This window comes from Branchiostoma lanceolatum, chromosome 9 (genome assembly GCF_035083965.1).
Source record: "Branchiostoma lanceolatum isolate klBraLanc5 chromosome 9, klBraLanc5.hap2, whole genome shotgun sequence".
In the NCBI taxonomy this organism is placed as follows: domain Eukaryota; kingdom Metazoa; phylum Chordata; class Leptocardii; order Amphioxiformes; family Branchiostomatidae; genus Branchiostoma; species Branchiostoma lanceolatum.
Window position 1 is genome coordinate 3,737,058 of NC_089730.1, and position 25,488 is coordinate 3,762,545.

General features: G+C 39.7%; 1 long non-coding RNA gene across 1 annotated transcript; it reads left to right on the top strand.

Annotated features, from left to right (window-relative positions):
• Positions 1-1,355: 1,355 nt before the first annotated feature.
• LOC136441428 (uncharacterized) lies at positions 1,356-7,418 on the top strand. The gene is made up of 4 exons (XR_010756881.1): positions 1,356-1,848; positions 2,150-2,297; positions 6,243-6,362; positions 6,702-7,418. It is a non-coding gene; the product is annotated as an uncharacterized lncRNA (long non-coding RNA).
• Positions 7,419-25,488: the final 18,070 nt, after the last annotated feature.

The following is a 25,488-nucleotide window of genomic DNA, read 5'->3' on the forward strand; positions in this document are numbered from 1 at the left end:
TTATCATTAATACATCATTGTAACCCTTAATCCGTCACCGTAGCCCTTACTCCGTCACCATAAGCCTTAATCCGTCACGAAAGTTTTAAATACCTCACTGTTGTCGTTAATCCGTCACCATAGCCAGTAATCCGACCTCATAATCATTAATCCGTCCCCATAACCCTTAATACGTCACTCTTGCCCTTAATACGTCATGATAATCTTTAATCCGTCAGGAAAGTCTTTAATCCGTCAGCGTTGCCCTTAATCCCCTCAACATAGCACTTAATCCGACACCACAACCCTTAATACGTCAGCGTATCCTTTAATCCACCATCGGAGACCCTAATCCGTCACCCTTTTCTTAATCCGTCATCCTTATCATTAATCCATCACTGTAACCCTTAATCCGTCACCCTAGCCCATACTCCGTCACCATAAGCCTTAATCCGTCACGAAAGTCTTAGATACTTCACCGTTGCCGTTACTTCGTCACCATAGCCAATAATGTGACCTAATAATCCTTAATCCGTTCCCATAACCCTTAATATGTCACTCTTGCTCTTAATACGTCATGATAATCTTTAATCCGTCGGGAAAGTCTTTAATCCGTCAGCGTTGCCCTTAATCCCCTCAACATAGCACTTAATCCGTCACCACAACCCTTAATACGTCACCATAGGCTTTGATCCATGACTCTTTCCCTTAATCCGTTACCATAAACCTTTATCCGTCAGCGTATCCTTTAATCCACCATCGGAGACCCTAATCCGTCACCCTTCCTCTTAATCCGTCATCCTTATCATTAATCCATCACTGTAACCCTTAATCCGTCACCCTAGCCCATACTCCGTCTCTAAAGTCTTAAATACTTCACCGTTGTCGTTACTCCGTCACCATAGCCAATAATGCGACCTAATAATCCTTAATCCGTTCCCATAACCCTTAATATGTCACTCTTGCTCTTAATACGTCATGATAATCTTTAATCCGTCAGGAAAGTCTTTAATCCGTTAGCGTTGCCCTTAATCCCCTCAACATAGCACTTAATCCGTCACCACAACCCTTTATCCATCACCACAAACCTTTATCCGTCAGCATGTCCTTAAATCCGCCATCAGAGACCATAATCCGTCACCCTTTCCCTTAATCTGTCATCTTTACCCTTAATCCGTCACCATAACCCTTAATCCGACAGCATAACCCTTAATTCGTTACGAAAGTATTAAATCCCTCATCGTTGCCTTTAATCCATCAACATAGCCAATGATCCATCCCCATAACCCTTAATACGTCACCGTAACCCTTGATTCGTCAATCTTGCCCTGTATACGTCATAACAATCTTTAATCCGTCAGGAAAGCCTTTAATCCTTCAGCCTTGCCCTTATCCCGTCTACATAGCACTTAATCCGTCACCATAACCCTTAATCTGTCACCATAGCCCTTGGTCCGATACCCTTGCCCTTAATCCGTCACCATAAACCTTAATCCGTCACCGTAACCCTTGGTCCGTCACTCTTGCCATTTATACGTCATAATAATCTTTAAGCATGAAAATAAGGATATGACACACACATAAACATGCATTTCTTCGGTTACCCCCTGACGCAGTACATTGGCGTGTGCATTCCAAGGCCACCGACATGACCCAGAGTTATCAGTTAACTTCCCATGTGCCGCCGCCAGCAGACTGTCCTTGAAACAGGGCCAGGCTGCCAATTACAGGCACAAGGTCACAGAGAAGAGGGAACAAAGAACCCTTTTCAGTTTGGTTATTTGGTGGCTGGAGAGCTCACGGTGTGTGTAGCTGGTTTCTGGTGCAGCAGTGTTGATCAAAACGAAGATGCGAATGGATACAGAAAAGGTGTGTGAACCCTTTCAATTTCTATCTATATACTACCTTGCTATAAGAACGAGTTGTACTTTGGTAGAGCCTAGAGTTTCTAGTAAGAGTACGTATGTCTTGTTTGTTACCCTTACTGTTCGCTGACATGTAGTCTACTTTCACTACGTGGCGTGACCTCGACCTCAGTGTTGTTTCGTCTTAAACTGTTTTGAATATTAACATTGCATCTCTAGATCATATAACTGATTGGTCAGTTCAGTTGTGTAACCACTCCCAAAATGTAAAAAAAAGTTGATGTCCGTATAAATATGTTTGACAGGTCTAGAGACGGCCCACTCTCCCAGAAGCAAGCGACGAACCTGAACCTGGGCGGCATGGCCGACACCGCGAAGGTAAACCGCCGCAGAATATACAATCCACACACGCTCGCGGTGTTACTGGGTCTTGGAGGAACTATGAATAGCTGGGTAAGCAGAAACCTACTTTTTTTGGCAAACGATTGGCTGAAGCTCTTCTGTTTTTGAACATGCAGCATAGTTTTTATACTTAAGAATACAAATCAACCTGGTGCTGAATTTTAAGAATTGAGAAACTATATTCTGTATTTACAGTCGTACGGCGATCGCACTAAGGCCCCCATTCCACTAGACGGCGATCCGCGCTGCGACTTTGCTGCGACCTAAGTTGGATTTGTGTAATCATTGACTTCATGCTTGGGATATCATGCAGAATGTAGATGTCTGACTGAAAGGACAGCAAAATACACAAGGCGTAAAATTACTCGTTCATAATTATCAATGAAATTCAGTGAGCGCTCTGTCAAATTTTAGGTCGCAGTGAGGTCGCCACCCCAGTGGTTTTGGGGTATACGTGTAATATCGGATCGTATAGCAAATCATTACATGTATGAATTATGTCTGCAAGATCTATTCGTTTCAAAGATAAAGCGTATTGTTCTGTCGGTAGACTTGATTGATGGCCGGGTCATACAACAATTTTTATTGACACAACAAAAGTACAGCGACTTTCGTTAGGTCTACTATAGCTATACATACATACGTACAATAACTTTTACGAAAGCCCTGTGATCGTGGAATAGTCAATAATCATGCTACAATCCGTCTTAAATTTATGTGATGATTCCCCCAACTTTACCTTTCATTTGTTGTCTTGTTTTAATATCAACTTGCAACATATATGTATATATCAATACCGTAATTCTTGTTTGTCAACTGGAACTTAAGTTTAGCTGGTTAAACGGTCACTAGTCAACAGCTAAAATGTTATCACCGCAAATTTTTCATCACTAATGTTTGAGACAGTAATGTTTGTTCCCACCGTTAGAATTAAGTACCGTGACCTACTCCATTTTCCCCAAACCGCTATATTTTCTTGCAATTGCCGCTATATTGAAGTGAGTAACCCATTGAGGCGAACGCGTGCTGTAGTGTCCGGGGTGTTGTCTGGCGCAATCTGTGTTGTTTGAGAAAATAGCGAAAGTAACACCGAATGTTGAAAACTTCAAATGCCCCACTTCGACTAGTGGCACTTTTTATTGTCCATTGTTTATAAAGGGCAAGTTAACTCCTGTATCAGTAACGCTGATTTAGAGCGTCGCCTCCTATTTTCAAAAAGCTGAAGGCACAGGTATAATCGATCACATTATGAATGAACTTTGAAATTAATTTATCAGGTGTGTCCCGTTGAGCTGTGACAAGAAGATAGATCAGGTATCCCCCGTGCCGATTTCTAAATAGCGTATGCACCATTCCCCGTACATCGAGAGTTTCCACTGAACATGTCTTTGATAGTTCCGACTTGGCAAGTGTGCGTAACTTTGTTTGCCATGATCGGCAGTTGCGTAATTTCTTTTTAAGCAAAATAGTTTGGAATTCTCACCATGACCTTCGGCGACAGTAAGCTAGACGGATCCATTTCACGCAAGTATTTACATCCTTGCCCCACATCCTCCTTAGAGCGACCTGTCGCGGTAAGGTTACTGTCGTCTGCAAGGTTGCTATGGCGACGCCAGGCGAGCGGAAGCGGTAGAGATATTTGTATGTTGAACCTGGTACCCCGGGTTAAGCAGCTGTCCCTTATAGTATTTACAGACGGACATGTGTAAAACAGTTTTAAACTTGTCACTTTAATGAGAAGAATTAGACGTATTTGGAATAGATAACCCCTTTTTGTTCATGTCCCTGTATTTCTGTCCCAAAACTGGGACACACCAGGCATTTGGAGGACATGGTATTTAGAAAAAAAGTATTCATAACGGCACCTGTACAACACATATTTGAGATACCTCAATGAAGAACATGAAATGTTAATTTTCCAAATTTCATAATTTTCATAAATAATGCAAAACAATTCATAAATCGTTCGTATTAACTTTAGGACTTTCAATCGTGTGACAAGTGGAACAAAAGAAAACAGGAACATTGTTTGATGTCGAAAAATTGCAAAACTAAACGTTGATTTGCATAATTCATACTAAAATGGACAAACTATCTGTCATGTCTGTATTCCTCCTTCTGAAACATTGTGGGATATCGAATATCTTTTCCAATTCAGGTCTCAATGTCATATAGTTCATGGAAATGTCACTTTTCAGATATCCGATATCTTTACGGGCAATCACCACGTCCACATTCAATTGATTGGCTTAGATAATTCTTTATACGAGTTTCTCTGTCCCAGAACTGGGGCACACCAGGCCTCTAGGGGACTTGGTATTCAGAGAAAACGTAAGTCCCAAAACGACGCGTAACGGCACGTGTGCAACACATATTTTGGATACGTCAATCAAGAACGTTCATAACTAAATGTTAATTTTGCAAATGATTGTCTAACTTGGTGCAAAACAGTTCAGAAATCATCTGCATATACTATAGGACTTTCGATAGTGTTATATGTGAAATATAAGTAAACCGGAACATCGCTTGATATAATAGAAAAATTACAAAACTAAACGTCAATTTTCATAATCCATACTTACGATGGACAAATAGTCTATATTCTCCCTTTGATCAGTAAATATTGTCACAAGTGTAATACAGATGATGAGAAACATCGTGGGATATCGAATGTCTTTTCCAATTCAGGTCGTCAATCTGTATGACCTAATGTCATACAGTTCATGGCAATGTCACTTTTCAGATATCACCGTACGGGCAATACTCACGTCCGTATTCAATTAATTGGCTTAGATAACCCTTTTTTGTTTGTTCTGACTACTTCTGTCCCAAAACTGGGGCACACCAGGCCTCTAGGGGGACATGGTATAGAGAGAAAACGTAAGTCTCCAAACGACGCATACTGGCACCTGCACAACACACATACGGTATTACATGTGTAAACCAGATGAAGAGAAACAATGTGCGGTATCTTTTCCGATTCAGGTCGTCAATCTGTATGACCCAATGTCATCCAGTTCAAGGAAATGTCACTTTTCAGACACACACCAGCACCTGTACAGCACATATTTTGGATACGTCAATAAAGAACATGCATAACTATATGTTTATGTTGCAAATGTCTCGTTTGCATAAATGACACAAGACAGTTCATAAATAATCTGCATTCATTATAGGATTTTAAATCGTGTGACATGTGTAAGGAACATCGCTTGATATGGAATAATGACAAAACTAAATGTTGATTTACATGATTCATACTATATGATCATCTATATTCCTCTTCTGATCATGATCCGTAAATGTTGTCACGTGTAATCCAGACGGACAGATACACATAGGATATCAAATATCTTCTCTTAGACTAATTCAGGATGCCAAACTGTGTGACCCAATGTCATACAGTTCATTGAAATGTCACTTTTGAGATATCCCTATACCTGTTCACACAACCCTTGAGGTCAGCCTTGTTATAAGGATCCTGAGCCTCATGTCTGTAAATTTGCATCGTCAAGAGAACGCAGCTGATTCAGCATTAGGGAACAGGTTTCTAGAACTGACGGTTTACTTTAAAGTCGCGGCTGAGTGTGGGTCACCAGCCGTGACCCTGCCGGTCAGTCTTTCAGACAGCAAAAATAACTACTGGGGATATGCTGTTACTGTTATCACAGGAAAGTCAAAATAGCGGTGACCTTACAAGCAGTTTGTTTACTCAGTCATGGACAAGTTCTAATCGTTTATATATGCATTATTATATAGGTTCCTTGTTATGTTTCCTCTCAATCGAACTTTTCGATGTAGAGCCAGTGGGCTTTGCTCTGTTCGTGCCCAATTTTTGATAAATGCCATTTTGAATAATTCGGATGATGATTGGTAGCGATACATTACATGTTGCAGATCATATTCGTCAGTCAGATGATATCTTTATATTTCCCAGCTGCTCATACCTGCTCAACTATACTGAATATTTTTGATATATGTTTCCTTCCATCACAGCAAACCTTGGGGCTTGGTGGAAACTGGTAGGAATCAATACAAGCTGTGTACCAGCTATAGATGTCTGTCCCTCACAGCTGGCCTGCATGGGGTGAAAGATGTCATAGGAAATAAAGGAAGGTGAAGAGATTTTCTTATATTATTTGTTGTTAATCAGATTTTGACTTTTGTTGAAATTGTTTTCAAAACGGCTCATGTGACAATATCGTTGGGAAGGTCAACTATCAACTATAGGAAAGTATTTGACACGAATCATTACATTTCATGCCTCCAGCTTGCCATGCAAGAGTAAGTTACTGTGTCATATGGGTGTACTAAATCAGATTATAGTATTTTCTTTAAACCGTAGAAATTTTAACATTAATTTACTTAACTCTCTCAGACCACGAAAGTTCATCAAAACATTTCCTTTGTCCCAAGATACAATATCATCAATATTTATGTTCGAATTCTCCACAGAACTGATCAACCATCTACTTCTACAGTCACTGAGAACATGAGGGAGGAAGGCCACAGGGGATGCCTGACCAGCATCAGAGCCGTGTGCAGCCAAATGATTGCGTTGTTACAGCCAGAGAAAAGCTGACACGATTTAGAGAATTCACACGCTGACGTGCACATGTTGTCCACGTCATTTGATCTAAACGAAAACGTATGGTCTCTACCATTGTTTATTTTATTGTGCGACTTTTAGTGGCTGATTTTGCATGTATATCAAAGAAAGTACAAGTGTTAACCTCGCCGATGACAGCTCAAATCAAACCGGATGTACGAATGGTGGAAACACCATTCAAATGTGTATGCAATTGCAATCACAAGCTGCAGTAACATTTTACTCCGTCACATAATGTCCAAGAAGTTTCAGTGCAGCTCCTTACCTAACTTGCAACGGTTACTGTAAAATAAGTCTGCTAATGTTGTGCTATAATTGTTATTCTTTGACATCTTTGACGGGTATTCGTTTGTTTAAGTGGACTGCAGCGAAGCGATAAAGTAATCAATGTTGTGTAAGCAGAGTAAGACAGTAAAAAGACAAGAGATTTCAAAGGCAAGGAAGTTTAGGTCAAAAGAGCAATAGAGACCTTCAGTAAGGATCGTAGTAATAAGGCAACAATATGAAGTCACAATCAGTCAGTTTTATAACGGTAAGTGTGCACCGTGCTAAGTGTGCAGAAATCCTTGTTTCTGTGTCATTTCTTTATCGTTGATGTGGTCGTAAACTAACATTGGCAACAAAAACATCCCCCGATCAATCACGCCCAATATTACTGACTCCAACACTTTCTAATCCAACATCACATTAAATAACGAATCTATATTAACCCTCTATCGTTGGGGATCTTGCCGTCCCTTACTTTTCGACAAGACCACAACAACATGATGCTCAGTGGACCTTGCTCGTCCTTTAGTACAGTGGGCCTTGTGTCCAGTTGTGCCAACGGCAAAGTCACAACAACACCACACTAATAACATTCATCTCTTACACCAAAAATGAGTGGCAAAAACCACCCCTCCAATCAAAATGGTCGTACCTAACCCGAAACTAGGAAAGGTATAATAGGGAACCAACATTAGCGACAAAAAGCACCCCAAATATCATCGATTCCAACACTTTCTAATCCAACATCACATTAAATAACAAATCTATATTAACCCTCTATCGTTGGGGATCTTGTCGTCCCTTACTTTTCGACAAGACCACAACAACATGATGCTCAGTGGACCTTGCTCGTCCTTTAGTACAGTGGGCCTTGTGTTCAGTTGTGCCAACGGCAAGGTCACAACACCACCACACTAATAATATTCATCTCTTAAAGCTAAAACTAGTGGCAAAAACCACCCCTCCGGTCAAAATGGTCACACCTAACCCAAAACTAGGAAAGATATAGGGAACCAACACTAGCGACAAAAAACACCCCCAATATCATCGATTCCAACACTTTCTAATCCAACATCACTAATAATATTCATCTCTTAAAGCTAAAATTAGTGGCAAAAACCACCCTTCCGGTCAAAATGGTCACACCTAACCCAAAACTAGGAAATATATAGGGAACCAACATTAGCGACAAAAAACATCCCCAATATCATCGATTCCAACACTTTCTAATCCAACATCACATTAAATAACAAATCTATATTAACCCTCTATCGTTGGGGATCTTGTCGTCACTTACTTTTCGACAAGACCACAACAACATGATGCTCAGTGGACCTTGCTCGTCCTTTAGTACAGTGGGCCTTGTGTCCAGTTGTGCCAACGGCAAGGTCACAACACCACCACACTAATAATATTCATCTCTTAAAGCTAAAATTAGTGGCAAAAACCACCCCTCCGGTCAAAATGGTCACACCTAACCCAAAACTAGGAAATATATAGGGAACCAACATTAGCGACAAAAAACATCCCCAATATCATCGATTCCAACACTTTCTAATCCAACATCACATTAAATAACAAATCTATATTAACCCTCTATCGTTGGGGATCTTGTCGTCACTTACTTTTCGACAAGACCACAACAACATGATGCTCAGTGGACTTTGCTCGTCCTTTAGTACAGTGGGCATTGTGTCCATTTGTGCCAACGGCAAAGTCACAACACCACCACACTAATAACTTCCATCTATGACACACACACATTAGTGAAAAAACATCCCTCCAGTAAAAATGGTCACACCCAACCCACAGCAAGAAAAAATTAGCAAGAACGCAAAAAAAAGAAAACTAGCAAGAAAAACACCCCTCCGTCAAAATAGTCACACCCAACATTAGCGACAAAAAACACCCATCCAAATAAAATGGTCACATCCAACATGGCTGCCCCCATCCTTGGATGCAAAAACAGAACAGGTTTTGCTATCGCAAACCTGTAATAACTGTACATAAGGCTTCATACCATAACAGAGTGTTCCATTTACCACGGTGTTTCTTTTGTCTTTCCCTCCTTGTATATGATATGTTCTACATGGCGGAATAAATCAACATACTTAATTAAGGAATTTACTTTTGATTTGCCACTGCTTTGAAAAAAAAATATTTGGGCCAATAAAATTTTAAGATTTTCAGTACAAGTTTCAGAGGCTAAATTTCCAAATATAACATAAATAGGGTTTTAATGTAAATTTTATCCCGTTTTATTGTTAAACCATTTTTTTTTATTACGTTCCAAATGAAGTCTACACAGATACAATCCCAAAAGACATGAGTAAGTGTATGCTTCTTCTTCAAGACGGCTTAGTAATACAGGAGTTACAGGGACCTAAAGAGGTGGGCCTCAAAAGCCAGCGCCCCCCCCCCCCCGGCCCCCCCTCCCAACCCGTCACAGAAAGCCTCGTCTGAATAGGGTTAAAGAAAGCACCACCCAAATTCAAAAATTTGTTTCCCCAGGTCAAAATTTACCAACTGGTAGAATACCTAGCTGGGTTTCGAAATTTAGGTTACAAAGAAAAGACAAAAGTCTGCTAATATCATATACTGTTTTCCAATCGCATGACATTACTTCTGAAACATGTTTAACTGTGATTTCCAACGCAAAAATTATCCCCTATTTTTTCAACGTACAACAACAGTCTTTGTCAAGGCATAAGTAATCCACTGCTGGGATGACGTCACGTTGTGTTGGAAATTAGGCTACAGCAAGTAAATTTTATAGATGACATTCTCTGCAGCTTCATTAAGCTAGCCTTAATTTGCGGGGCCCATGGAACTATTAGTACAGCCCCTCTTGAGAATTAAAAAAAAAAAAGATCTTAGTCCTGATACATCTTCATTTGGCGACATAGCAAGAAGAATGCTTATACTTTTTGGAGTTTCTGTTCAACATCATTAGCACAGAAATGACACCGAAAACATGTTAAAAAACTCTTTTTTGGGATATAGTTAGGCACAATTTATTATTGGTACAAACAACGATAAGTAAAAATAAAGTGGCAGTAGGAAACATTTTTCCATCCCCTATAGAACGTTTTAGTGTAATTACAGCTGGAATGATCATCGGGACGAAAATACCAGATATGTTTGTTTAAACCTTTGTTTATTCATGATAATCTCAAATCGGCACATAGGCCACTTTTCATTAAGGTCATGAGGGTAGAGCTCATTAAAAGAGCTCATTAAAAGCCCAAATCCACTGAGGTGTAAATGAGTACCTAGCTTCGATTAGGGACGTCCCTCTGATAGGACGTTAAACGGAGGTCCCGTGTTGGGGGAGAGTAACACCCCGCGCACGTTAAAGAACCCACTACATCTTTCGAAAAAGAGTAGCGGCATGCCCCGTTGTGCAATGGTCCAAACCTTACAGTCTGGTCTGGGTTGACATCTTGAAAAGATGATAGTCACCTGTTATGTCAATCATTCCACATATGTGGTAAATCAAAATAAATAAATGAAAAATACAACTAGTCTTTCTTTTCTTCTCTTGTACAGGACAGATTTTTGAAAACTACACCGGATCCTGTGGAATTCAGGATTCCTGTGGAATCCTTTCGATCATTCTCGGGGAGGTATGTCCATCAGCTGACGTTTTTCACATAACTATATTCGCAGTTGTATACTCACTCTGAAGGAAAATTTACGTTAGGAAAAGCGTTACATGTTGTTACCTTATCCCAAGAGTCAATAACGTGAAATAGCTAAACTAGGAAAGCAATATTTGCAAGCAAATACGGCATATTTTGCCTATACCCCTACCAATGCAAAGATGAACAGTTCCAAAATTCCACCCTGGAAAACTGAAATAATAGTATTAAAAAAAATACTTCTGTCCAAAACTTATCTAATACAAAGTCATCCCAGTTTGAAGTGGAGATTTAAATACCATTTATTATTTGATCTCCTATGCAAGAACAGACTCTTCCACAGGCGACCCACTCAGAATAATTTTAGAGGAAGAAGAATTATGTTGCACGACAATTGTACATGGTACAAAGTAAGGCATGAATTCGTAAACAGAACACAAAGTAGAAGTATAGATAAAAACTTAACATCCTTATTGCTAATACAATACAATAAGGGCTAGCATACGTTTTCGATATAGTGTTATGATCGAGTTGGTTTAATCATTAGTTTCGGTATTTTTTATAATGTGAAAGCAGTCGTTTAGATATTTACCTATGCTTGCATTGTGTGGATTGTTGCATTTAAATATGTACATAATGAACCGCTCTAAAATTATTTTCATGTATTTTTTTCACAAAAATGCTCAGATTTAACGTGAGCCCCGGTTTTCTTATGCTCCTATGTCTTGTGAATAAATGTGTGAGACAATTTTAAATCAAGCCCGAAAACCCTCTCCTACCCTGAAATAAATTTTTGGTACCCTGAAAACGTTTCTTACGCCAATGTAACATTCAAAGCCTCTAGTCTCCACTTAATTAAAAGTATAACGCAGAAATATGTACGCATATGATGGTCCATTCAAAGGTGTTTAAAGTAACGTGCCATACCTTAATGTTACTTTGCACGTGGAGTGTCAAAATCATATTATAGGTCAAAGTAAGCCAAAACGGTCCAAAATGTCTCATTTTTTAATTGTTCCATGTTTTGTAGAAAAATATGTTAGCTATAGACCCTTTCACTTTTATGTGATATGTCATACCATGAGAGTACTTTGCATTAGAACAAAGTTATGTTTCAAGGTCAGATTATAGATTCAACATCACCAACATGCCCAAAAATCCCATGGACCGACCTATTCCGATAGTTTGTCGCACATGTATTCATGTTGTATGGTATCAAGTCCTTTTCAAAACATATTAGACGTTATTAGGCACAACAAAGTCAGGTACCCATTTTTACACATGGGTAAAGAAATGAAAGCTGTCTAAAGTATTTTTCACAAGGACACTTGTAACCATCTGCAGAAATGCCATAAATCAAACTGCTCAATCTCGTGGCCGTTAGCCAAGCCAGCCTGCCATTTGATGCCACTACCTTTACTTTTACCTACTTGTAGGCAGATTTCTATTATTCTTCCTTAGTTTGAGATTACAGAAGACAATTTGGGTTAAGACGGACGTAATATGTATAGCGTAATATGTTATGCGTCTAAATTACTGCAGTGAGTTTGTATGATCTTGATTCAAACGAACCCCAGTTCAAAACACTTCAAATCCAAATAAAAAAAAATGACTTCTGCATAATCCTATCAGTCCAAATTCGAATTTGAATTTTTTTCAAATTCCCATTGTGCGAAGATGGACTTTTCTAGTGGCATACTATGTAAATAGACCAGTCGAAAACACTTTCACTCACTTTTGGCAAAATCAAAATAAAAATGATCTAAAAGTTCATATGCAAAAATGGACTCTGAATACTGATGTAGGTTAAAAATCGTATGCCAAATATGTTTTACAGGCATGCAAAATCTCAGGACATGTATTCATGTATAGGTGTTTATCTAAGTACCCCTAACCCGATGTTTAGGTCATCCGGATGTAATACAATTGCATGTAGCGAAAAATGTTACTTTTTTGTTAGAAAATTTTCAAAGATATATAATAAAGTTAATTCCAAATGCAATGTTATTTGCGCATAAGTCGTAGACACGGCTATTCCAATATAAATTTTCTTAAATGCCAAAAAAAGTTGCAAAATTTATTATTTCATAGTACTAGTGATACATGTCAAATGCATCTTTAAAATCTAATGGAAATCTGTCAAAGGCATACCTAGACCGAATGCCAGGCTATTCGTCTCATGCTGCTAGTGCAAAGAACAAGAGAGAAAAAAATAATAATGTTGGTCTAAAAAGGGGGAATTGAGAGCACTTTATTGTCTAGTACTGTTTACCTTTAACGAATGATTATGGCAATGGTGATGTGATATTTTACTGAAGATAGATGGAAATGAACGAAATGAACCAGCCCAAGCCTGGATCACCATCTAAAATCGATGTAACCAAAGGTAAGGCAGAAACTGAGAGCGAACAGGATCAAAATGGATCAGAGTGAGAATCAAACGGGAACGAAATACGGTAAAAGACTTTCCACAATGTAACAACATCTCATTACATACCATTTTCTCATCAATCATTAAAATATGTCTCCATTTGCTTAAATGATATTCATCGATATCCCCCTCTTTCCCAGTGACATATGCCACGTGTGTAAAGTCCTATAATGGAACGTCTATATATGCCTTTAACATTTGTGCCAAATTTCAACTCATTTGATGAACAAATGAGCCTGTTATGAAGCAACTTATTCTTCCAAGGTATAGAACCACATGGACTGCCATCACGACTCGAGACCGTCCAGTCTCGACATAAGCATGTAAGCAAGCATGAAGCAACTTGAAAAACACATTGACTCACCCTCGTACATCACTGTTGCCCGCCCCGATGGATACTACTTGTACGCCTTCTTGCCTCTGTGTCAACCTAGTTTCACATTTTGAATTTGTTTGAATTTGTTCTCTGCACACCGTCCGACTGACCCGATGTTTTTTTTTGCAGAAAGAGCCATCATACTTCAGATTCTAACCCTATCTAGACTGGGGGGGGGGGGGTGTTGGGGTGCTAAAAGTGCCCGCGCCAACTTTGGCATCGTATAGCTGTCGAACGACATATGCTAAGACTACCAAAATTTGGTGACTTCTTCTAAAATTTAGTTGGCAACAATATTATGATTAAAGTATAAGTTTGTCATTTTCGTCTTGCCATGGCAACGGGTTTCTGAAAGGCTTTTTATGAAAAAATCACTAATTTTCTTTCAACAATGATATTTCTTAGGTTTTCTTGCTCAACCACACTAGTTTTCTTACATGTATAGCATCATATGTAATAAGATGTAGCTTTCATGATTTGATATTCATCATTTATGCTAATTTGATGACGTAACCGGTCAAAATCCAAGATGGCGGACCATTACCCTATTTTAGGTATCAACAGCCTTTTTCGCCTTCAAAATCGTCACTATCTGGTATTTTCTTTTACCAGAAACATTTAGATTAACTCTACATTAGTCTACTTTTAGTGTTTTTGGGGTCATAAGTGGAAAAAAGGATTTTTGAAAATTTCAAAAGGGCTGATCCAAGATGGCGGATCCCAAGGGGTCGCTAACGTCAATTAAGGCCTGTGTTACTGTATTAGATATGGTAAATCAGGAATACGCTTGTTACTTTCGACAGCATGGTCGGATTGAGATTAAATTCCACAGAATGCTGGTACTAGTAATTTCAAATATAACACAGGTTTACTTTTTCTTGATATGCTAAATTTCGGGGGGGAAAAACACATATTTTGCTTAAAAATTCATGTTTATTTTATGTGCCCCGTCCTCAGCGGAGACAGCATTCTAGACCCTCATATTTCTCCATATAACAGATTACATAAAACAGAATTAATTGGTCTATGGCTATTTTGCTGTATGTGAACGCATCATAATTTTTTTTGGAGCCAAAATGAAGTTTTTTAAATAATTTTTTTGTCAAAAATCTGCTCTAGAGAAAATTCTTTTATGATTAAACAAAATAGCCACGGATAATTTTCTTTAGAATGCGAATATGATTTGAAATTGACTGATATACTTGGCAAAATTGCTGTCGTGACCGAGGACGAAGCCTGTAAATGTGACTATACACGGCTCGTACAGGGGACATTTAAGGCCTGTGACAGGCAATTAATGGTAAGACATGTACGTTACACGTTTGTAAGTGTTAAACGCGTGGTCGTATCAATACACAACTTCGCAGACAGTTAGTATTATGCGTTACATAAAAAATACATTTACAATCTCACATGCTGTACAGTGATTTGGGGTTAGAAATAAAGATTTTTAGTTTATTTCTCTTCCCCAGCTGATGTATAAATGCACGACGTTTTCGCTCAAAACCACATCCCGGGGGACCGTTCGACCGTTCGAACATGTTCGGACGGTACCATTTTGCAGCTTCCACGGGGTTATGTCAATATTTGTGAATACTTGATCAATAAATATACTGTTATTATTCATAAGTCCTACCAAAAGCAGTATGTTTTTGCAATATAACACATTGTACCCGATTCTGAAAATGTCACGGTCTCGCAAGGTTACCTGCGGTCCCTGAGCGGTTCGAAATTCATGTTCGACAGAAATTGTCACAGGCCTTAAACCATCTGAGCACGTGACGTCATTTTATGACGTCATTTTGACGTTTTGACATTTTATGACGTCATTTTGACGGCGAATAACCCCCCCCCCCCCCCAGTCCCAGATATACCAAAAAAAGCCCAGTCTATATAGGGTTAAGACACTCAATGCCACAAATAGATTTAACTCTATATCTATATAGATGCAGCAGCTCGTACAGTGTTAAAATAGGCAAATATATAAAAGATTGTTTTGTTATAAAAAAAAATTATGAAACTCAAAATAAGCCCAACTTGAATCATGTAAAACCATAGGCGGTAGGCCACCGAGTTTTTGTTGAAATCGGTATTACTGTGCCATATATATAAACTCGATCCGCTGAGTAACAAACGAACAGAAAGATTTCGGTGAATCGTAGACTAATGCACTGACTGTGTACTCGGCCTTCTCCTGAAAGATTACTTACTCTAACACACACTGTGTAATTGATCCACTGAAAGATTCCCGATAATCGTACACTAGCATACCTGTGCACTCGATCCACTGAAATGATTCCCGAGAATCGTACGCTAACGTGTACTCGGTCCACTGAAAGATTCCCCAGAATCGCACACTAACGTGTACTCGGTCCACTGAAATGATTCCCGAGAATCGTACACTAACATGTACTCGGTCCACTGAAAGATTCCCCAGAATGCAACAAGCACAACGCCCGATCCACCGTCTATTTTAAAGAATCATACGAACGGATGCCGAAGTCACCCGGAAATTGCCGAAAGCCGAATGCTTTGATCAGTGTTAAGAACAAGAATAGATAGGTAGGAAATGCCGTTTCAAAAGCCCCTATTTTCGGCGAAATACCGCAATGAAATTAAACACGTTGATATTACCTTCATGAGAAGCTCAGCTGGCAGTATCTCGCAGGGAGAAGGCGGGATCATGTGTGCATTATGGTTTACAAGTGTATAAATGGGCTAGCACCAACATACCTATCATCCACCTTCTCTCACAACCACAACTTACACAATTACCAAACCAGACAGACATCACTCCTATACAAACCCTTTTTCAAGACCACAACAGGACAGCGTACATTTGCCTACAGAGGTGCTAAACACTTTAATTCACTACCAGCCTACATTAAGCAAGTTCCAAGCCTGAATACATTTAAGTCAGCTTTGAAAGACCTAACATAGTCTCAGTACTGAGTAGTGACCTCTGACCTCCTAACTGTTGACCTTGGTTTGGATTATGATTATGAGTTATCTGTCTTTCATGTTTCAGTTGTACCCATATGTTCCGACGTGTATGTCTACTTTTCTCTCTGTAAGTTGTTTTTTTATTTTCCATGTATGTATATGTGAAACTGGGCCCTATCGAAAACCAGTGTATTGGCACTGAATAGGCTACCCAGGTGTTTCAAAATAAACAAACAAACAAACAAACTTATGATCTAGTTGTTATTTACTAGCCATGTAAAATTCCTTAGGATACAACACCTAATTTTGAAGGACATATGCGGCATTTTGTAAAGTCCGATTTCCGGGGAGCAGCGTTAGCAGCAGTACCATTACGGGTACTGATCCAGATTTCCCGCCATCTTACATCTTACATCTTACATCTTACATCTTACATCTTACATCTTACATCTTACATCTTACATCTTACATCTTACATCTTACATCTTACATCTTACATCTTACATCTTACATCTTACATCTTACATCTTACATCTTACATCTTACATCTTCCCCAGGTAGGCCCGCAGGGCCTGCCAGTTGAGAAGCCTTCTCCACTTTTCCCGGTCATGGAAGACCCCATCTTCTTCTAGTCTGTCTAGTCTGCCCAGTCTATGCTTTGTTAATATTTCTTGTATGTTATCCTTCCATCTTTTTCTGGGCCTACCAAGAGGGCGCTTGCCTGTTGGTTTGTACTTGAAAGCAATCTTTGCAATCCGTTCATCTCCCATTCTTTCAACATGCCCTAACCATCTAAGGGCTGGTCTTTCTATGTCTTCCTCTATGGATGTTGTTCCAAAATTTTTTCTTAAGTGGGTGTTTCTCAGTCTGTCCGCTCTCGTCTTTCCTAGCATGGTGCGGATCACTTTCATTTCTGCAGATTGTAGTCTGCTGATATCTTTCTTAGTTAACATCCAGGATTCGCAGCCATATAGAAGGCCTGGTTTTAGAATGGTGTCGAAGATTGTCTTCTTTACTTCATTTGAAATCAGTTTGTCTCGGAGCACATGCAGGTTGGAGGGCAGCAGCTTGTCTGCTGTAGCTGCTGATTCTTGCTTTGATTTCAGCTTTGTTTCCTGATTCCTTGGTTGTGACTGAACCTAAGTATTTGGCTTGCTCAACCCCCTCAATGGTGTCTCCATTAACTGTGATTTCAGTGCTTTGGGGGTTTCTGCCAAAGACCAAGGCTTCTGTTTTGCCACTTTCTTTTTTCATTTTCATTCCTGCATTTGTGAACTCATCATCATATATTTTCAAGGCAGATTTTAATGCCTCTATGCTCCTTTCCCATTGGCAGATGTCGTCTGCATATCCAAAAGTTTGGAGTATGTCAGTCTGTCCTTTGTTGACTTCTTGGAGAACAATATCTAAGTATGCTGTAAACAATATGAGAGAAAGTACGCTGCCCTGTTTTACCCCACTTTTGACATCAAACCACTTGTTGTGGGGATATCCAGTCATAACAGTGCAGGTGCAAGTTTCATATGTACTTTTGATTGCTTCTAACAGTCTTCTCTTCTCCGCAAGCTCCGAAGAGAAATAAGTTTCCCGTCTATTTCACAGACAACATACACACAATTAGGGTAGTGAGCTCACCGTCACGAACGTACCGTGGAAGGAGAAGCCACGAATGGGTTCGCAGGGGGTAGGTCAAAGGGCAGCAGGGGAGGAGTCGTTAGGGTCAGGATAGGAGCCGTGTGAATTGTCTGCTCAGCCGACGGGAAACGTGACTTCCTTTAATATCATATTTGGTGCTGAGAATTTTCCATAGGTTTTTGCGTGGCACATAATCAAATGCTTTTGATAAATCTATAAAAGCAATGTACAGATCTTGGTTGTACTCCAATGACTTTTCTGTTAGCTGCCTGATGGCAAAAATCAGGTCTGATGTGCTTCTGCCTTTTCGGTAGGCGTGTTGCCACTCTTTGGAGTTTTGGTTCAATTTTTGCCCTTGCTCTTTTCTCAAGGATTCTTTCGTAGATCTTGCAGGCATGTGGCATAAGGGACATCCCTCTGTAGTTACTACAGTTGTTACGGTCTCCTTTTTTGTATATAGGGCAAATGATGCTTTTACCCCATTCTGCTGGTATTTTACCGAGAGTCCATGCCTTGTTGATGATTTTAAGAAGAAGGTTCTTGATGTTTGTTTGTTCTAGCAGTTCAACTGGGATTTTGTCAGGGCCGGGAGCCTTAGAATGTTTCATGTTCTTGAATGCCATTTCTAGTTCCTCCACCGTTATTCCCTGGTCAATATCATCATCTGCATTTTCTGCTTTTTCTGGTTCCCCCCTGTTTTTTGAATTCCAATTGTATTGGCCGCAGTTTTGAAAAGTTTGTCTTGTACTTCTTTCCAGCATTGGTCCAGGTCATCTGTTTCTGGTAGAACTATTTTTTTACATTTTTTTGTGATATGCTGTTTGTAACTCTGGATTTTTCAAGTTGTCAACCTTGATTTTCTTGGTTGCTCTGGGATTGTTTTTCTTTGGCTTCTTAATGTCGATATCAGTGATTAGGAGTCGGTGATCCGAGTCCAGAGATTCTCCTGGCATTACTTTGACATCATTTATAATACGTTTGTCTGATGATAGTACATAGTCTATTATAGATACATGGTCATATTGTCCAATATTTTTGTTCCAAAGATATTGTGTCATTGTGTGACTATACTGATGTTGGAAGAACCCGTTCATGACCGCGAGACTATTTCTCAGGCAGAAATCAATAAGTCTTTCTCCTTCTTAATTCTGATTTTCTTCTCCAAAAAGGGCCGAGAGTGTTTTCTATCCCGTTTCTATTTCTCCCTACTCTTCCATTAAAGTCTCCAATCACAATATGTGCTGTCATGGAAGGTAACTGGGTAATGGCCGCCTCAAGTTTGTCATAAAAGGTGTCTTTTTCTTCTTCTGATCGACCTTGCTGTGGAGCATACATTTGTGTAATGCCATAGACACTGTCTTTAACTTTTATCTGTACAGTCACAATTCTCTCGTTTGTTACAATAATGTTCTGGATACTGTCTTTCAGCCGCGGTCCTACAATGATGGCCACCCCTGCCTGTAATCTTCCTTCTTTTATACCTCCTGAAATAAGGGTGAAGCCATCTCCTATATCTTTTCCAACAATCTCTCCTCTGAGTCGCGTCTCACCTAGACCTAAGATATCCAGCTTTATTCTTTTCATGATTTGTAGGATTTCTTCTTCTTTGTTTTTATAGGTGCCAATATTCAGTGTTCCAATTCTTAGTCCATTTTGCTTTCCTGGGTCAGCTTTCTTTTCATCCGTCCGTTTTCGAGGCTTCTCATTGGGAACTCGTGCACATGGTTTTAACGTCACAGCGCCATGCAGAGCCTATCTAGGCCAGACTGGTGATCCTCCCTTTAGCGACTACCCAATTTCCACCCCCTCATTCGAGGTTACAGAGTAGGAGTGTTGCACCTACCCTGGGACTAGGAAATTGGTACATTCGGGCCCTCACACCACGACAAGGCGGAAGGATCGGGAGCCGATGTTCGGGCATCCCAGCGAGGGAGAGATTTCCCGCCACCGTTCGAAAATGGAACCCCGATTCGGTAAGGACTCCCAACAAAAACTTCAGACCCAATGGTTCCTTACATCTTCAAGGATGGACCTTTTTCTAAATGAAAATTCGGTCTATCAATACGTTTCAGTAATAGGTGAAACGTAACTACCTGCTATGTAAGACATCCTTGTTAAGCATCTTGTCGATATCAGCCACTTTTAAAGAAATTCTAAAAAGCGCCGTGGAACTGTGTTCTAAGTCACCTAAAAGTTCTGTCCACATAAAGTGGTAACGCTGTCCACGGGTAGTTTTTCTTACCCTGTCATTTTTATGAAGTTAGTGATGTGTTAGCCTCCGGGCCCTGGCGGTTTGTCGGTTCGAACAGCGGGTTCGCGAACGCGTTCGCGCAAACTGCGAAACCTGTTCTTCTCCCGTCGGCCTTTGCGCAAACTTTCCCTCTGACAAGAACGACGCAGCGGACCAAGTTCCCGGTGCGTGTTTACACTTATTATTTGATTCAGTATACTGAGTACCCAGTGTGTGTTGAGTGCACAAAGCTACAGTGATTTCAACAAAAAACTCGATGGCCTATCGTCCATGGTAAAACCTAAGATAGTCATTTTGTTGTAGTGAACAGTTTTATGCCATATACTTATGTCTTGTTCTATGTTTACTCTTCTTGCCATACTTAATACCTGCTACAATAGTCGCGCAATAAAGTTCTTCTATGTTCCTGAGACCATGTTACCTGGATATGCCCACCTACATACACAGTTTACATTAAGTTGATATGCAAACCGTAATTTAGGGTCAACTGCGATGTGATTTTAGTTGTATATGGGCAGAGTGCCATTACCACGACAAGCTCATCACATGTCAAATTTAGCAGAATCCGGTTTTACTACATACCGAAAACAACCGAAACTAGAGCTGCTTTGGGTTGTTTTCAAGTTTTGGTTCGTTTTCGGTAATCAGTGATTTTGGTTTTTTTCGGTATTCAGTGAGACCGTAATCGTGTACGTGTTGTGCGACATGTGGTCAGTCTTATTTTTTCTGTTACGCTACGTAATACCTCTGCAATTTCGTTAGACTTGGCGAGCTGGCTACCTGAGCTCTTCAACAACAACTCTGCAACATCGGGCCAGGAGAACCACGGAAAACCCAAAGAGACCAAACAGGATTTTGCGGATGTGGCGGAGGAGGAGTTTGGAGTCGGCAAGCTTAAAAAGAATGGGTCGTGTCCACTAGGAAGTTTCAGACTTGCCACGATGGAAACCTGTATGCCATGGCTTGGTTGCAAAGATATATTTAACGATGTGACCGTTCAGGACAGGATCGGAGGCGGCGCTGTGAAGAGAATAATGGTACTGTTACTTTTCTGTTGTATAAAACTTGGGGTCGTGTGGCGCAACGGCAGAGCGTTCGGCTCAGAGCAAAGAGGTCCCGAGTTCGAATCCTGTCATGTGCCCTTGGGAAAGGCATTTTAAACGACTTTCCTCACTCCACTCAGGTGTAAATGGGTACCTGACTTCGGTTGGGGAAGGTCGTATTGATGTTACCTGGTGGCTCTGAATGGCAGCCGCACAGAACCTTGAGACAGTTCCACAAAAATGCAAGTGTGGATAAGATATATAATGTTATGTTTTATATGAAACCTGTAAACCCTGTATCAATTCAGCGCTAGAAAGGCTGCCATTGCTGGTAGTTTTTGACAAATAAAATGATTTGGTTGTCCACCATATCAGGCTACTAGACCAGACTACCGTAACCCCAAAGAGAATGCATGGGGGTTTGGCCTCTAATGTAACTTTCATGCGGAAAAGCTAGGTAAATGGTAACGCTAGTTGTGGGTTGGTGCCAGGCCAGAAGGAAACCAACGGCAAATCATCTTGTTGGGTGAACAGGTATAGAGGTAAAGCAACTTTGAAAGACCTAACTTGAAATCAACTCCTGCTCTTAATGTCAAAGTGGGCAAAATCGTTTAACAAAAGCGCATGGTTCTACTAAACAACTTTAACCCTATCTAGACCGGGGGGGGGGGGGGGGGGGGCTAAAAGTGCCCGCGCCAACTTTGACATCGTATAACTGCCAAACGACGTATGGTAGGACAACCTAACTTGGTGATTTTCCTAAAATTTACTTGGCAACAATATTATGATAAAAGTATAAGTTTATGATTTTTCGTGTTGCCATGGCAACAGGTTTCTGAAGAGGCATTTTATGCAGATTTCACTAATTTCAATTTAAACATAGTTTTTTCCAATGTTTTATTGCTCAAACACACTAGTTTCCTACATGTATAATATCATATGTGATTTTATGTAACTGTCACGATTCAGTATTCATAAATTATGCTAATTTGATAGCCATCGCTCAAAATCCAAGATGGCGGACAAGATCATTCGGTTTAAACAGGCTTTTTCCCCTTTTAATTCGTCACAACCTGGAATTTTCTCAACAAAATACATTCAGATTAATTGATTTTAGTCTATTTTGATTGTTATTAAGGGTCATAAATGGACAAAATGTATTTAGAAAAATTTGAAAATGGCCGATCCAAGATGGCGGATCCCATCCCATTTTAAATCAATAATACTTACTATTTTGTCTAATACTTTCAGATATTATGGGAATTCCCTATTTAGTCAATACAATCACATCGACGACGTCATAATTACGTCATATTACGTCATAACGTCACCAAAATTACAGGAATTATTAAACTTCACGTGACCATCACTCCCTGCAAATTTGGTGATGATAGAGCATTATCGTTCGGTAGTTATGATGGGGGGGGGGGTCTGTATTAAGCATTGTCGTAAACAGCTGATTGGCGAGTTTATTGTTACCCGTTCATTAACGATGTTTGGAGGCTTGCAGTCACTTCCGGGTTAAGTTTCAATAGAAGATCATCGATACGTTGCTTTAGTTATCCTCCCCCAACTAAAAGACCTACTACAGCTGTAAAGAAGCTGCTAGGCCCAAACCTACAACATGTATGCCTCAAGATCTATCCGGCACACAATCAGGACCAAAACACGAACTCTTAGAATTTGAAGTTTCGCTGCATTGCCGTAGATAGCCGATATGGGGACCAGTAATGAGCTTGACCTTTGTTTTAGACACTCCTACCTGCTTTTTAGACACTCCTACCTGCTTACAAAATATAATGAAGACCAATCCTTTTTAGACACTCCTACCTGCTTACAAAATATAATGAAGACCAATCCAGAACCTATCAGGTAATGCCGCTAACAAATAAACAAACATTCTGCAATGCTGTATGAAATCTTCGGGAGATCCGTTCTTTAACTTAACATTACTCTCTTGTCATTTGATACATGTAACGTACTTTCTATCTTTATTTTGCAGGTTTTCAAAGCTACCTGGAGAGGCCACACAGTTGCTTATAGTAACCTGAACCGGACGAAGCTCCTCCCGCAGTTTTTACATGATATAGAGATGCTCAAGAAACTGCAACAGAAAGCTCCCGTCGTGCAGCTAGTTGGATCATGCAACACAATTCTCGTTACAGAGTATCAGAGACTTGGAGATGCAAAACACCTTGAGGCCATTTTGAAAACTAATGAGTTCAGCAGGTTTAACAATATTCGGTCAAGATTTAACTTGGCTTTGAGTTACATAGAGGCGATATATTCAATACACAATAGCCCGGTTGGCACAAGGGTCATGTGTGACACAAATATACTCACTAACACTCTAACCCAGTTTCTCATCACTGAGGATTTTAAACTAGTCTTAAATGATTTGGATAATTTACAAGAAGTAAACCCGGAAGCACAGATATTCGTTAAGTGTAGAAAAAGAAAAATCAAGGGGAAATTTGCTGCGCCTGAGCAATTTTGGCCCTTCAAAAATGAGCGATTTAATGACTCTAGGATGCCTCCATATGATGAAAAAACTGACATTTGGAAAATCCCAACTGTTGTTAACTACTTACTAGGAAATGTTAACGGAATGCTGTCAGATCACACTTGTCCAAAGTTCATCAACGGTGTCGCAACAGGGACCCTAAAAAACGTCCAACTGCCAATGTGTTGTTGGAGGAGTACAAACGTATCAGAAATATGCTTTTCCTGCCTAAGACAATAGAAAACACAAAACGTACCAAAAATGACATTAGAGCATAGCTTGAGATATTTATCGATATGCACTTTAGATTTTCGTTTCCGAAAACTGCCCGACCGGGCCCCGGTCGGGAAATATGACCCTAGTATTATTGGGGCACTGGACATTTCTCACTTGCTATTAGTCTATTTTCTGTGAATCCAAAATATAGTTCAACATGTGACAAGGTATCGTTCTGCGATTATATTAAGAAAACGTTAGTCTAAATCAGGCATAAATTTTGGCCCTTAAGAGCGCCATGTTTTATGTAACGTGGCGATACCTATTTTTGACTCGTACACATTATTGTACACAAGTGGTCAGGTCCAAATTTCGTGGTGTACTATGCATACGGTAATTCCCAAGCGTAATGAAGTATGGTCCTTAGTCATGACTCTCCTTTATGTAAAGCAGATTAATACAGTAGGTTCGCAACGAATGATTCCGCGTGATTAACTAATATATTGTTCGGAGTGTGTTTGCGTTTGTGTTTTCGTGTGTGCATGTGTGTTAGTCCGGATGCTTTAAGTCAGCATAACTGAAGAACGTCTAGATGTATAGTAATGATATTTGGTATATAAGTAGGTTTTGGGAGTAGAAAGGTCAAGGTCAATGGGCCCCTTGTATGTGTCACTGAAACTGCAATGGCGTATTTGTAAACATCTTCGGTCATACCATAGAGGGATATACAATCAAACCTGTATACTTGTTTCTATTATGTGGATAGCTTAAGTGTTACTTGATATGATGAAATGGTGATAATGCGAATCATTATCTAATTTGCATAATTAATGGGGGCATCTTATAAATCCACTTTAAATAGTACGACAGTTAAAAAATGCAACATATATAACTGAGTAATAAAGGGGCATTGGTAGATGTATATTATGCAATTGAAGACCTAATATGCATAATTCATGAGAAAATAATATAATTCCATACTTGCATGCACTAGCATTTGTAAGTTATGTGACAGTGAACATTGTTGAATATAGATTATGCAAATGTGGGCCTAATTTGCATAATATATATTTCATGGAAAGTCTCCGAGCTCTTGTTGATGTTGCAATTATAAAAAATGATGAAACAACGCAAACACGAAACATTGAAATTGGTACATACAGGTACGAGTAATCTCTTGTCCAGCCACGAAATTTGACACTGTCCATTCTCTAACATTTAATAAAAGGGTTTTATCAATTGGCAACATGCATATGAAAACTTTGTTAGAATGTCGTCATTTCTACCTGGCTATTTTGTGGCATTAAAGAAACTGACACACGGTTTG